At 37.1% G+C, this 14,339-nt stretch overlaps 1 long non-coding RNA gene across 1 annotated transcript; it reads right to left on the reverse strand.

Annotated features, from left to right (window-relative positions):
- Positions 1-2,708: 2,708 nt before the first annotated feature.
- Positions 2,709-13,329, reverse strand: LOC127467677 (uncharacterized). Its single transcript, XR_007903250.1, has 5 exons — positions 13,098-13,329; positions 11,610-11,678; positions 11,049-11,079; positions 7,094-7,294; positions 2,709-3,246 (listed from the first exon to the last, which is right to left on the reverse strand). It is a non-coding gene; the product is annotated as an uncharacterized LOC127467677 (long non-coding RNA).
- Positions 13,330-14,339: the final 1,010 nt, after the last annotated feature.

Genomic DNA, 14,339 nt, shown 5'->3' on the forward strand with positions numbered 1-14,339 from the left:
CAACACTACTATAGCCATGGTGAACTGCCACTGTGGTTTGCTTTTTTCCCCCTAAATGCAATATTTATACCCATACAACCTCGTACTTTAAAAAAATTCCTTTTCTCTTTTTCTTACTCTGTATCTTACCTCTTGGCCAACTGACAGTAATAGATTGATGAAATCCATCTAGGTTTTCTTTGAGGATTATCAGAATATGTTTTGAAGAGACAGAGTCAGAAAGAAAGGAAGATGCATCTGTTTATACATTCTAATCTTGTGACAAAGTAAAATATTTAGCAGTTTGCTAATGAAGGTGGAAAGTGGAATGTGTTCTGCAAAACAAAGCAATCCTTTGAGAACCTGCTTAATGAGATGAAGGTTAGTCAATGACAGTTTGTAGTTTAAAGTCCCAAACTACCTGCATGGAGGAAAAGACACAAAGAAGAAAGAAGTTAAACATTTTCTCTTCTTTTCTCTAGCTCCTCCCCTTTTTTTATCTTTTTAAGAACAGAGGAGGGGAGAAGATAAGCACCAGGTCCAAAAATACCAGAAAAATAAGATACACACTCACATAAAGAAAGGAGTGCTCTCCTTTAATAAACTGTAGGAAGAAAATTGCACACAATTTGCAATGGTAAGCTACAAATCACTTTGCTGTAGCTGTTTAATAATCCAATACATTATATTTAATAGCCTGACAGTATGAACCCATACAGCCACATATATCCAGTATTATTCAGTTCGATTGAATTTAAATAGAAGGGCTAAATACAGTCAACATTTTCTCCAGTGGAATTAACTGAATAAATGTAAATATGACAAATATGGATACAACTCACTGGCCTGAACTGCCTTGTAGATCGAATCAAGGACAGAAACAGCCTATGCTTATGGGCTACTGACCTGAATACTTAACACAATATTTAGAAGCATTACATAGGCTAAAAGGCTATGGGAGCCTAGACTATACAAGCTTCATAGGCATATTGTCTTTTCCTTAGTGAGTGATAGAATTTTGAAGCCAGAAAGTATTCAAGATTGAAAAATTCACTAAATCCACTATCCCTATAAAGTTCATAAAAGACAATATTGCACATGTTGCTCTTAAATTGCACTTTTATTTAAACAAACCACTTCCAGAAAAAATTTACCATCCAATTCCACAGTTCATAGATGCTATAGAAAAAGAAGGATTCTTTTCCACCATCTCATAGTGCCTGTCTATTGAGGTTCATACAAAACACCAATATTTACCTCATAATGAAGGATCATTAAATGGTCCTTGAAAGCTCTGTGAAATTATTATGATACAATGCATGTAGAAGGTCTTTTATGCTTTTAAACTCCTTGTGCCTACAACCTTAATGACGGCAACTGGCCAGTTCTGGACTCCCCAGTTATTTAGTGTGTTGTGCCCTTTGAAACTGAATGGAATTAATGGTCCCCTGTGTAGCTGGCATTGAATAATCTTACTACTGTAAATACTTCTTACTATTGTAAATACTTCAATCACAAAGTGAACACTGACTTTCAATGTATGATGCAGTTCATGATAAATTGATTACTTAATAAGTACTGCTAGTGTATGACCCCAACACATTTGTGTTTCCCGGTGTCCTGGTTATCTTCATTCCATGTGTTCCTACAGCATGTAATTTCTTTGTTAATAAAGAGCAGGCATCTCAGCTTAATACGTTTAACACTTCCTAACAAAGCTCACAGAACAGGAAAGCCAAAATGTGCAAATACCTCCTCTGCTTTTTGTCTGATTAGGTTGTATCAGAGGGAATAGATCCAGCACACAGAGCAAGAGATTATGTTTTAAGGATGGGTTTTGATACATTCTATGTTGTTTGTTTATTAGAAATAATTCCTATGAATTATCCACATTCAGAGCCAGCAACTGGTACTTAATTATGATGCTATCAGTGCTGAATGAAGAATGACTTAATGGAAAACAAAATCCTTCATACAATTTATCAGCCTGAAAAACAATTCCAAATAATTAGAATCATAGTCTGCCACAGCATGCAGATGGTGCTGCAAAGCCAGCTATCTAGAATCAGTCCAGTCAATATGGTTTTATCTCGGGAAGGGTGTTATTCAAAGCCATACACGCAGGCCACCGTGCTTCCATTTTTTATGGGCCTCTCTTTCCTTAAATGACTATTGAGAGGTCTTTTTTCTTTAATCTTATCATTTTCCCTGTACATAGCATAAATGATGTTCAGAAAGGTATGTTCAGATTCTAATATATCATATGACAAATGAACAGAGACAAAGAAGAAAGACAAAACCCACAGACTAATTGATAGGACTCAAAATTCCCATTAATTTTGGCACAATGAGGAGGCTAAGTTCACAATTAAAAAAAAAACAACGTAGGAAAAGCAAAGTTAAGGTTTCCTTGGCAACCTTACTTTGACTCCTTTCATGACTTAAAAGACGGTCTTACATTCTTTTGCTCAGGTAATTCTTATCTGACATTTGATTTTTCCTCCCACTTTAGTGTACAGTTACCCTACTCTACTTACTGTTTAGTCACTTTATTGAGTCAAATAAAGCTGGCTTTTACAAAATCAGACTAAAGGAAAGGTCAACATTTTAATTTTCACAAAGAAATAAAAGCAACCTTTTTAATATTTTGACTATATAATTATTATTAATTTATTATTATTAATCATCATCATCTATATTTTTTTCCTCTAGTCTCTGAAGAGTCATGAATGTCTGCAAGACTGCTGCATAGCCCCCAGAAACCTAAACTAAGACTAAAACTACTGCTTCATCCAGTTTTGCTCAAAACTGTTCTCACAACTGGTCCTGCAAGGAGTTGAATGATGATACTGTTCCATTTCCAGAGTGCTCTTAAGAGCGTTGATGGTCCATAAAATTTCATACAGTCAGCACGAAGAGATAGGGATGGTCTATCAGTCTTGATGTTTACAGTGGAGAATTGTGGACAACTCTGGGGACAGAAGTAGCCACTTGCTGGCTGAGGGGAGGGAGATGAACAAAATGGTGAAAGGGGGCTCCTCCTCATCTCCTTGTGACAGTCTCTGGATCTCTGCACAGCCATAAATGCTGAGTTTGAACTGTTTCTTTCTGTACTGCAGCAACTGCACTTGGTCAAGTCTGGCTGCCAGAGACAAGCTTGGCAAATTTGATTGTTCAGTGTAAAGGAAAAGCTATGTTCCCCATGAGTGAAATCCAGACCTGCTGTAATACAGCTGACTTCAGCCAAGCTCTCTTCTAGGACTGTAGCTAAACGAAACAAGAAATATGGAATTAAAACAAAAATAAAAAGGAATAAAATTTTGTGTCTTTTATTGCAACTCTAGTGAAAAATGCTCTAGAATTTGTACAGATTTCCTACAGTGTGTGTGACACAGGCAGTGCTCTCTAGCCCTGTTCTTGATTCAGTTTTTCTCTTTTTAATTCTTTCATAAAGAATTAGCTCAAACATGCATATATATTGACATAATTTGGGGTTGTCATGGCAATGCTGCTATACCAGAAATAAATGCAGTGTGAAAGTATAGTGTAATTATAATCAGAACTGAGATTCAAAAGGAAATACTTCTGAGGCAACTTTAAGTCAATACAATGCAAGTACCTTATTTTTATGCATTTGAGGAGATCTTATTTTTATAGCAGATCTTTAAGCAGAAAGGGCATTACTGAGGGTTCACTGAAGTCAATCAGACTCTCAGTTCTCACTGTTGATTTTAGCAATTGTTCTTTCAGAAGTGTACACTCATTTTGCTTTGAATCTATGCCTGGTAAAACACAAAAAGCAGACTTATTCCTTTCAGTATTTGCACTTCTAATGTTTTCTTAGTTTCAGGCTGTGGCCAATGAGTATCAGTGTGGATGCAGGTGAAGGGGGAGCTTTCTTACAGTCAGTCTGTAAATTCCTGTCTTGCAAACAATGGCTGTAACCTTCATCTACACACCAGTGTATATAAAGGAAGATGTGTGGGGAGGAGGAGGAGAGGGATGAAGTTTAAATCATTTTCAGTCTCCTCCGTGCTGCCTTTGAAAGAACAATAAGAAACACAGATGAAGGGATGGGGGGAAATTGTGGCAAACCATGCACAAAACATCACGGGGCAGGGGAGGGGGACATATAGCGAATATGCCCTAAGGCAGCTGGTCTTATGTCATAGAACATCTTTTAAATAGTGTCATGATTTGGAAGGAAGGGGGGGACTTCATCAAGATGCTTGAATTTTTGAACATTAATAAAAGACTGACCTTGATAATACAACTTCAAGACAGAAGGTTGTCTTTCTTGTTACAGTAAGTCAGTCTTTTGCAACTATTTCTGCTGAGATGTCTGTCTGAACATCAGTGATGCTTCTGCTGTCAGTGTCTTAAGACCTTTTAATACTATTATAAAGGACATTTTTCCTCGCGGAAAAAGCTTACCATTTGATACCTTTACCAAAGCTAAGAAATAGTTTTTTTTGTCCTTGCCTTTAACTTCAACTACTTCTTTTCAGAAAAAATAATTATATTTTTTTTCTGCTTTTGTCAATAAAAAGAAAAATCAGGGTATTTGTATACCTTGGTTGCAGATACATCTGGGAGTAAGTGTAAATTTCACTTAAATATTATAACTGCATTCAGAATGTCAGTTTCTAGTATAGGTATGCTATCTAAATGGCAGTTTTCTGTCAGAGGTTATGCTATGTCATAAAATAAGACTCAATGCTCTTGGCCTTCATTATAACCTTTAATTTGCTTGTACTGCACATGGTACTTGACATGAGGCTACACTAATGCTGAATACAGTGGGACAATCCCCTCCTTTGCCTGGCTGCTGATACTATGTTTGATGCACCCTAGGAATGGTGTTTGCCCTCCTGCCTGCCAGGGCTCACTGATGATTCACACTGAGCTGCTGCTGACCAGCACCCCCAGATCTCTCTCTGTAGGGCTGCTCTCCAACCACTCCCCTCCCATTTTGTACTTGTACCAGGTGTTACTCTGCCATAGGTGCAGGATCTGGCGTTTAGGTGGTTAAATTTCAGTGCTGACACTGGAGGCACTAAACACCAACGTTTCTCCAAACATCTCCTACTGCATTGAGCGCTCACAGCCCTTAAGCAGTCACAAGAAAGTAGAGTTAGCCTTCTACTTTTTTATGTGATATATATATATATATATATCTGAGTGCATGTCTGTGATTTCTACCATCATATATTTTTAATAAATATGTAGAATATTATATAATTCATATATTATATAATATAGATATTTATAATGCATAAGAAATAAAATAATACCATACTAGCATGAGTCTTAAAAGGCATAGAGGAAGCTAAATAAGAGACACTTTGTGTTGACAGAAAGTAGAGAGGAAAATAACATATTCAGTGAGTGCATTATCATTTACAGGTGATTTTGATACATCAAATAGCAGATTCAGCATAGCAAGCTGGTGTATCCAGAACAATCACTCAATGAGAAAGGTTTCCTAACAATAAGAGCATGTTTTTTGATTCAGGAATTGATTTTAATGGATATGATGTGGATAAAAGGCTGCAGAGTATTTTGAAAATTGAGGGCTTGCTGTAAATGTTTTACTTTGCAGACAGATGATTCTGCCAAAAACGGTATGGCTGATTTTCAAGGGGCAAAAGAAACGGAGTGGTAGGAAACTTTAACTTGTAGAGCGGACACAGCGTATTACCACAGTATGCTTTTCAGCAAGGAGGAGGAAGGGAGGAAATTAAAAACCTTTCAGACAGCTTGCAATGAAATTTAGGTAACTGAGACACAAAATTGTTTTTTCTTACACAGTGCATTGCTATTTAGGGATCACTGGGAAGCAAGAAGGACTGGGGACTTCCATGTCTCTGACACCAGCTGAGGAGGAAAATGGACTTGTAAAAGAGATATTACAGTTCTGTGGCACATGGGCAAACAAACTGACTACTAATAAGGTCCTGGAATTCAGATCCCTGAAAGAGCACAGATCAGTTTTCTTCATAAACAGCAATTAAATTTGACTTCACTGCTTTCATAGATCAGTTCTAAGTACAGAGGGCTGCACTACTGCACAGTTCATTCTGTAACTAATTTATTTGAAAGTAAACCTACCAGATCTGCTACAAAAATTTTCACAGCCTGCTCTTACTGAATGCCCACAATAAGATGTAATTGAGAAAAAAAAACCAATCCAGACAAAAAAAAAGCCTTACAAAATTGAGAATATGTACCAGCAATGTCAGGTAAAAGACAGGCATCAAGAATGCAGTAATTTTTCTAAAACAGTCATAAATTTTAAATGAAAAGTTTAACATAATAAAGTGTGTGAAATCACAGCTGAGCAATTAAAGTAATTTAAGTGTATCATCTGAAGTTATAGCAAGGAAAACAAATTGTAAAGGATTACAGTATTTGTCTTTAAAAAGTAGTTCATTCTAATATGGTATCACAAGCACTGAAGTCAAAACCAATTTTTGTTATACAGCTATTTCCAACACCACTGAAATCTGAACTAGGGATAAATTAAAGAAAGCTTAATAGATGCAAGCACTGCTTCCTCCACACTGCTTGGCTTTTGGATGTTGCTTCCAGTGTCACAGCCTTTGCTGTGTTTCTGCCATCCTCTTAAAAAAATTGTAAGTGGAATGGAATGATTTATTTGTACTTATCAACTCTGAGACCAGAACCTGTTCTAAATACCTTATCTAGTTTCCTTTATATGTAATCTATGCATGTATATTTTTCCCAGAAGCCAAATGAAAGAATTTTGTGCTCAAGACATCTAATCTCATTTAAAAGACTCCAATGCAATGGAAAATGTATCTCTTCTCTATGTAATCTCTCCAATTGGAAATTAACTTCATTGCAAGGAAATTACATCTGATTTCAAGGCTGAATGTGTATGACTTCAGCTCTAAGATGCCGGTTCTTGTTATTTCTTTGCACATTGGGGAAAAGGAAAAAAGCTAACACCACTATCAATTAACTTTTACCTTAACACTTTTCCTACTATACCACAATAAAATAATTTCTTACCCTTTTTATAATTTAAGATCATAATATGTGAAAATGTAATACTGCAGGTATATTTTTAGAATCCCAAGCACTTACTCACTTTGTGATCCATCCCATCCTTTCCAGATAGGGGACTCCAGAACCGAGGGCAGCACTGCAGTACTGATTTCCTGGTGTAATGAACAGACCTGCACAGCCATTAGACAACACATGATGGACCTGTTCCCTTCCTTGGCCTGAGAGGAAAATGACTCCTGGCAACTGAGAGCCATTTCTGCTGCCTTGACTTTTTGACATTGATCTGCATTAGAGAGCAACTGAAGAACGTTAGTTATCAAGCAAGGAAAAGAAACAGTGACTACGGCCTATCTCCTAATATCTTAATGGGCAAAAGGGGACAAAGAGTTGTGAGGGTTTTAGTCTTGTCCATATAAACATAACGCATTCAAATAGCTAGGTACTGTAGCAAATGCATTTAGAGGGGAAATGAGATATACATCTTTAACAAGGAGGATTACTTACCACCAGAACCACTACCTAGAGACGCAGTGGATACTCCAGTGGGCATTAATTACTTTAAGTAATTTAAAAAAGGAGTGACTCCATTTTTCTCACGAATTACCTAGCCTACCCACCAGCAGTAAATTGATCAGGCATCAGTTTACTGATAAGTTAGTGAGTAACAATGTGAAGCTTAACTTGTAGGAAATACTGAAGTAAAAATGAACTAACAATATGCTTGCAGATATTACACATCTTTACATGCACAAAACCCCCCTGTAAAAGGTACTGAAATATGAAGACTTGGACAGCTTTTGGGTAAGAATGGAAGCTCTGCTGAAGCATCCTGCTTAATGGGATAGAAGAGCTCCCACAGGAGCTGAAGATGCTCCCAAAAGTCTCCTTGGATATAGCTGGTGGGTTTTAGCTCTGAATTTCACTACAGCTTGGAAACCACAAAGCTGCATAATATCCTGGCTGTAAACCTGAAGGAATGAGGTAAAGCAAGATGGGTTTTGTTCAGTTTCTTTCCTCTTGATAAGTGAAGTAGGTAAATCTGCTTCCTGCTTCCTGGAAGTTCACATGAATCCTGTTAAGTAGTAACATTAACAACACAAACAAAAGCATCTGTGAATTTACTAAGGCGATGTAATAGTTTGCAATGTCTTGCCTTTAGAGTGAGGAGAAATGTTTGGAATTTGTCTTAAAAATTTCTTTAGGAGTCTAAAACCAGCATCTTAAAGAAACATGGATTTTTAAAACTCTCTCATAGTTTGAGTTTTTTTTCTTTCTTGGGACTCAGATTTTCAACTGTTTATGGTTGGGAATTTTTTCACTCAAAATTGATGAAAATACAAGTAGGTTTCCTTGTCTTTCTGAAAAATCACCAGGTGCTTGATGAATCCTCTAGGCATGAAATATGGCAGCTCAGTAGGTGGCTAGAGCTGATGTATTTTTCCTTTTGAAAAAACATAAACTTTATTTCAGTAGGAATAAAATACAGCTAAAGTAGCATTTCAATTTTGCAAAGAGCAAGTTAGAATGAGATGATTCTTATCCCACTAATGAAGATATTTGGAAGAGGAACCAGAAAAAGAAGTACACTTTGTACACAGAGTTAAGTCTAGCAAACCTACTGTGGACTTGAGGAGGAGGTGGCAGAGGTTTGAAAGCTGCATGTGGAGCATGCAGATGGCAAGTACAGCAACTCCCTGCAGAGTTTCCTCTGTGGTTGTGGGAGTGGGATCCTTGATTACTGAAGGTGAGGATATTTCTGAATTGCTCTTCCACACATCTTTTACCTTTCCTGAACCCATGAAGGTAACAGAGGAATCTCTCTTGCCCATGTACCATTGTACGCAGCCCACTGTCTCCAAAGAGACACTCCAAGTAGTTTTTTACTGTTCACTTTCTCTGCTACTCTTCAGCGTGGGAAACATCACTGGTAAGAGTGAAAATAGGGCTTTTTTTATGGGTAGTGGGCCATGGCAGCTGCCTGGATGAGGTTGCTGAGTGAAGGAGTAATCTAATCTCCATGTGACACACAGAGAGCTCATTGAAGGGGACACATAAGTCTCATCACAAGCCACTCTGGGAAAGAAAGTGGGTAAGAGCAGGAACAATCCCTTAGTCCAATGAAGACTTTGACACATTAACCCTTTCTTCTCACCTTTCTTTTTTTGGTTTTGATTGTTGTATCACCTGTTTCCTCTTCTGTTGCTTTGGATTTCTTAATTTTGTATTTTCGTAAGATTCTTTATTAGTGCATTAAGTCATACTCTTCATTAGAGACACAGCTTTGTCCCTGGTTCCCACGTTGGCAGCTGTCACACCAAGTTTTTTTGAGCCCACATAACACAGAATATGCACCAAAGCATGCAAGGCTTTGAAAGGATCTTCCTTCAGGCCTTCAGAAATACACAGTGGTGATACAGAGGAAAAGGAATTTACTTGGAGTTTTTTATTATTTTGAGTAACAGAACACTGGGAATGGAAAGTAATGGGAATTTTGGTCAGGAATTCCACCTGCCTCTTTCCATCTGTCCCTTGTCTTGGATGACAAAGTCTCGAAAATCAGAACTTTATTTTTATTTTTGACTAGTGCTCTGTATCTCTACCATGCCCATTCTAGGAAGAAGAAGATGTAAATACATTAGGACATTTGTATTGGCTCAAACCAAAGATGCATCTAAGCAAGTCTCCTGCTCCAACAACAGCTCACAGAACAGAAATAGCAAAAGCAAAGCTAGTGTTGGCATCCAGATTTGAGCAATCTGAAGCTTTGGGACTTCCTAAACTAGAGGTCTTATTTTTTTAATAATCCTATATTATGACATTTCCCAAATAAACTCACAATGTTCACATTATCCTGTGAAAATGTGTCTAATTAGACCTTCTTTTTTTCATCTTTAGCCTCTGTTGAACAATTTCATTCATTGCTTGCTTTGAAAAACTGTGGTAGCAAGAACAAGATCAGCGGTAACATTGCCTGAGCAAGGTGTTGAATCTGCAGTGTATGATACCAGCTCAGATCACTGCACTAACTGAACCCCTCTGATTTTGGTGGAAATCTATGAAAGTACATGGCCCAATGAAGAAAGACGCTGTAGGAGTTCATCTTCAGAAAATGCTGAGAAAACATTTGTTTTTTTAATTGACATGGTGATGATTTAAAAAAAAATGGAAGTTTTCACTCTTGTCACTCACTAAGAAAACTCTTTACTACCAAGAATTTTGGAGCTTTGCAGAGTTTGAAACTCAGATAAAGATGAAACTATACAAGACAATGGATTAAATACATTTCACAGTTTAGGAATGAGGATTTTTAAGGTACTTAAATGACCTGAAATTCACATAAAAGAAAAACATCTTTCTGATTGTACATCTTAAAACAAGACAGTTGCTAAGACTGTGTTATGATAACATTTCTGAACAGTACATTCACGCTTACATTCAGCAATGACTTTCACAAACCAGAACTTTTATCAGCCATGATCATTAGGCCAAATATCAAAGTTCTTTCAAGGCTGCTTTACACTATAACTGATGACATTTTCACCCCAGATTATGGGACCCTAAGAGTACCACCTCTCCCTAATCACTATTAATGGCTATATCAGGCTTTTGCTATTAGAATACTCCTGCACTTTGTTACCTAAACGATGAAAGATCTGTACAAGGAAACAGCTTTAATGTTTCTTGAGTAATGGTCTATGACAGAATAACTCCATTTCACATAACATTTCACATTTTTAGCATGTCTTGTCACTTTTTCTTCCCATTGAGGAATGCCTCAGGAAGTGATCCCATCTTTATCATGATTCTGGTAATATCTTTTTTTTGGTACAAACAAACTCCATTTCATTGCCTTGTGTTTGTATAACCACACTTCATGGAAAATACTCCAGGGTCTCATGGTGACTAAACATTTTTTCTGGTGGCATTCTTTCCGCACATTGATTCCCTATTGTTTGTGATCCAAATTTTCATTCGTTACTTCAATATGAACTAAAGATAATTAATTCAACAGTGACATAACCATACTATTTACACACCAGTAAGAGTCAGGATATCATAAAACCTTACCTATAAAGATGAAATAACATTTGTTTTGAAAATGGACTTAATAAAAAGGAGCAAAATTAAGCCTAAAGATAACTGAAAAGAGGACAGTATAAAAATAAATAAGATTAAAAAGCAATGTGAATCTTATCATGAGCCATTGATTGGAAAGGTTTACAAAAATTGGGTTTTTTTCTAACAAATTTGCTGCTGTTTGAGTGTCAAAAAGATTTCAAACCCTTTTTAGTCAAATTCATCATTTTGAATCATAGAAATAAAAGATCAGTTTATTTCTAAATTGTTCTTTCTCAGACGGGTGTGTTGAAAAAGTTAATGATTTCCTTAGAAAAATTGCAGGCCATTCATGGCTTGTGAGATATTCAGTGAAGTTCATAAGGGTGTTCTTAACTTCTCTTAAAAAATGGCTACCTTCTCTTCACGGGAACAGGAACAGGGCATATGAGGTGGTGTTTGAGAAGCCACAACTCAGTATTTTCACTGTTGTGTAGATTGTCTCACAGCGGAGAGCACCAACCAATGCCTGTGCCACTCACCTCAGACCCTCATGGATACGTGGGCGGTGGTAGCCTCTCACACTTGGGCATATACCCAGCCTGGCATATCTGGGAAGGCAGAAAAGTAAAAAAACCTTGGTTAATCTCTCTATTTGCTCAGTTTTGGAGCTCTCAAAACATTGTAGTTGCTTAGGGATGTGAAGGAAAAGAACCTTCAAGGCCAAGATAAAATACATCTGGATCTGCCAATGGTGTTTTAATGTTCCATATCTGAGCACGTGTTGGAATGACTTCACTGGGAGCACTGTCTAGGTGTTTTAAAGATGCACCATCTGCCTTTGCATGAACTCCTGTTTCTGTTAGTGAGATATTTAGATCTCTTGTTTCTGTTGTTGAGATCTGATACTGAAGGCAGGCAGTTTAGCAGACATACATTATCGTCTCAAATATTGTCCTAAGAAGTATCTGGGGCCTTGTGTTCCTTTCCTTCATAAGCACATTCAAAAGCATTTCTGGTTGTGAGAATACTTAAAGCCTTAGTCTTTTTAAAAAAACCTCAGCACTAAAGTCAAAATCATTGGCCTGCCCTTAGGAATACTAGAACCATTTGGAGGTAGCTTCATTGTTTAGATCTGGAGCAGCAGAAAATAACTGAGTAACATGATTTTATGTGACTCTTCTGCCCAAAACAGTAGATATTTCAGATGAATCAACATTATCATTGAATCATAAAATGGTTTGAGTTGGAAGGGACCTTTAAAGATCATCCAGTCCAAATTCCTCTGCAATGAGGGTACCCAAAACCACAGTAACACAGTCTCTGTGAATGTGGGGTCTAATAGCAACTGTTCTGTCAAAAGTTGTGCCATGAGAACTGAGACTACAGTCAGCTTCTAGACCAGTTAATATTGAATCATTCATGCATTATGAAACCGCTCCTATTACAGTGCAAGTGAGAGAGCATAGCTAAAGAGATGTTCATTTGTTCATGGTAGACATACGAGAATTAGTTCTGCTAACGCTCGGAGAGAGCAGAGAGTGAGAAAATTGACCCAAAAGTCTTCTGCCCATCCTGCATCTTACCTGCTCAAAACTGGACAAAGAGAAAGAACTGGGTAGGTAGGAAAAGTAGGAGTTAAGAGTTGATAGGTTGCATCGAGAAAAATAGTTTCAATATATCTGTGTAGAAGAAATCAAAGACTGAAGGAGAATAAGATAAATTTGTGTGCAAGTTTGGAGCTGGCTTCCCGCCAAGTCTCCAAAACTCAACAACAGAGCCTTGCTTCCCAGAGAGAGGAGAAAAAAAAAACCAAACAGCCAAAGCTATAGCAAAAATATATTTTACATGTAAAACAGATATATACAATGCGAATACTATATACCTATAACCCCAGAAACCTTAAAAGGGAAGAGGGGAAGGGAGAAGGGGAAAAGGACAAAACAGGACAAAAAGGGACAGAAACAAAACAGGTATATGCAATCTAAAAACCCGGTAACCAGCAAAATAAAGAACTTGCAAAATCTCACCACTTCCCTTGAGAGAAGCAGGACGGCTGGACGCGGCCCAGCACTCTCCCCTCACGTGTGGCAGACAACAGCAGCCGATACAGGCCTCAACTTCAGATAAGCAAGATCACGTACAGATCTACTGTTCTTGAACCTCTCCAGAAGAGAAGAGAGCTAAGATCTCTCTGGTCGGCTTATTTATACCTCAGGTTACATAAAGGAATAGCATGGAATACTTCCTGGGTCACCTTTCTAGTTCTGGTCTACAGGAAGGCCTAGGGTGAACACTATCACAATTTGCTGTTGAGAAACTAAAGCCTAAATATGTATACTCAAATGGAAAATTGTCAGAAACATTGTTTGACAAAGTTGCTTAGGAGAATACACTGAAATATTCCTAGATGTGATAGAAAGCATGGTGAAATTTAAAGAAACTGGCTTTCGGGAAAATAATACTTGACTGCAGGATGGTCTCAAAAAAGGAAAAAAAAAATCAATCAACCTTGAGACACTCAGTATTTTGTTAAAGTTGAGCAAACAATAAATATTTTTATTGTTATATAAATTAAAGTATAATGAGCTTAATTTCAAATTTGTTAAAAACAACAGAAATCTTATTGCCTAGTGAAAAGTTTTCCATTATTTTCATGAAAAGTTTACCTTTCACCACCAATTAAGTTTAGGTGAATATATGAATGAAATATAACTTGGAAAATGTAAAAAAAAAATATATATATATAAAAATATCAAATATTAAAATAATTTTAAAAAATTAAGTCTTAAAAATTACAAGTTCTACAGTGAAGAGAGTGCAAATATGTAACATTCCTTTTTGTGCACACAAATCAGATTTTTTATTTATACTCTCTATTTATCCTGTTGCTAGAAAACTACTTCAACCTTAATTTCAGTCAGATCATCTTTAGACATCTAGGCAAAGCCCTAGAATCTCTCCACCAGAGGCAATCTTCAGAGACAGAAAAATTGATAGTTGCTTTTTATTGCTCTTTTTCACTTTTTGAGGTAAATAGTGAGAGAGAATAGTGACTTTTATAGGTTACAAGCACAGTATTCCAGTACTGACTCAGGCAGAACACAATTGACCTGATGCAACCCTTCAACACTGTCTGTACCACAGTCCTGTTCTGGAGTCCTCTCAGCATTTTATCTAGAGGTGCTGTGTGGTAATTTCTGTCCTCACAATAAGCACAACCACCCCAGCCAGAAGATCTCATTTGTTACCTCTTTCCTCTACTTTCTTCA

The sequence above is a fragment of the Manacus candei genome, unplaced genomic scaffold, assembly GCF_025592945.1.
Source record: "Manacus candei isolate 608988 ecotype Guabito, Panama unplaced genomic scaffold, ASM2559294v1 h1tg000014l, whole genome shotgun sequence".
In the NCBI taxonomy this organism is placed as follows: Eukaryota; Metazoa; Chordata; class Aves; order Passeriformes; family Pipridae; genus Manacus; species Manacus candei.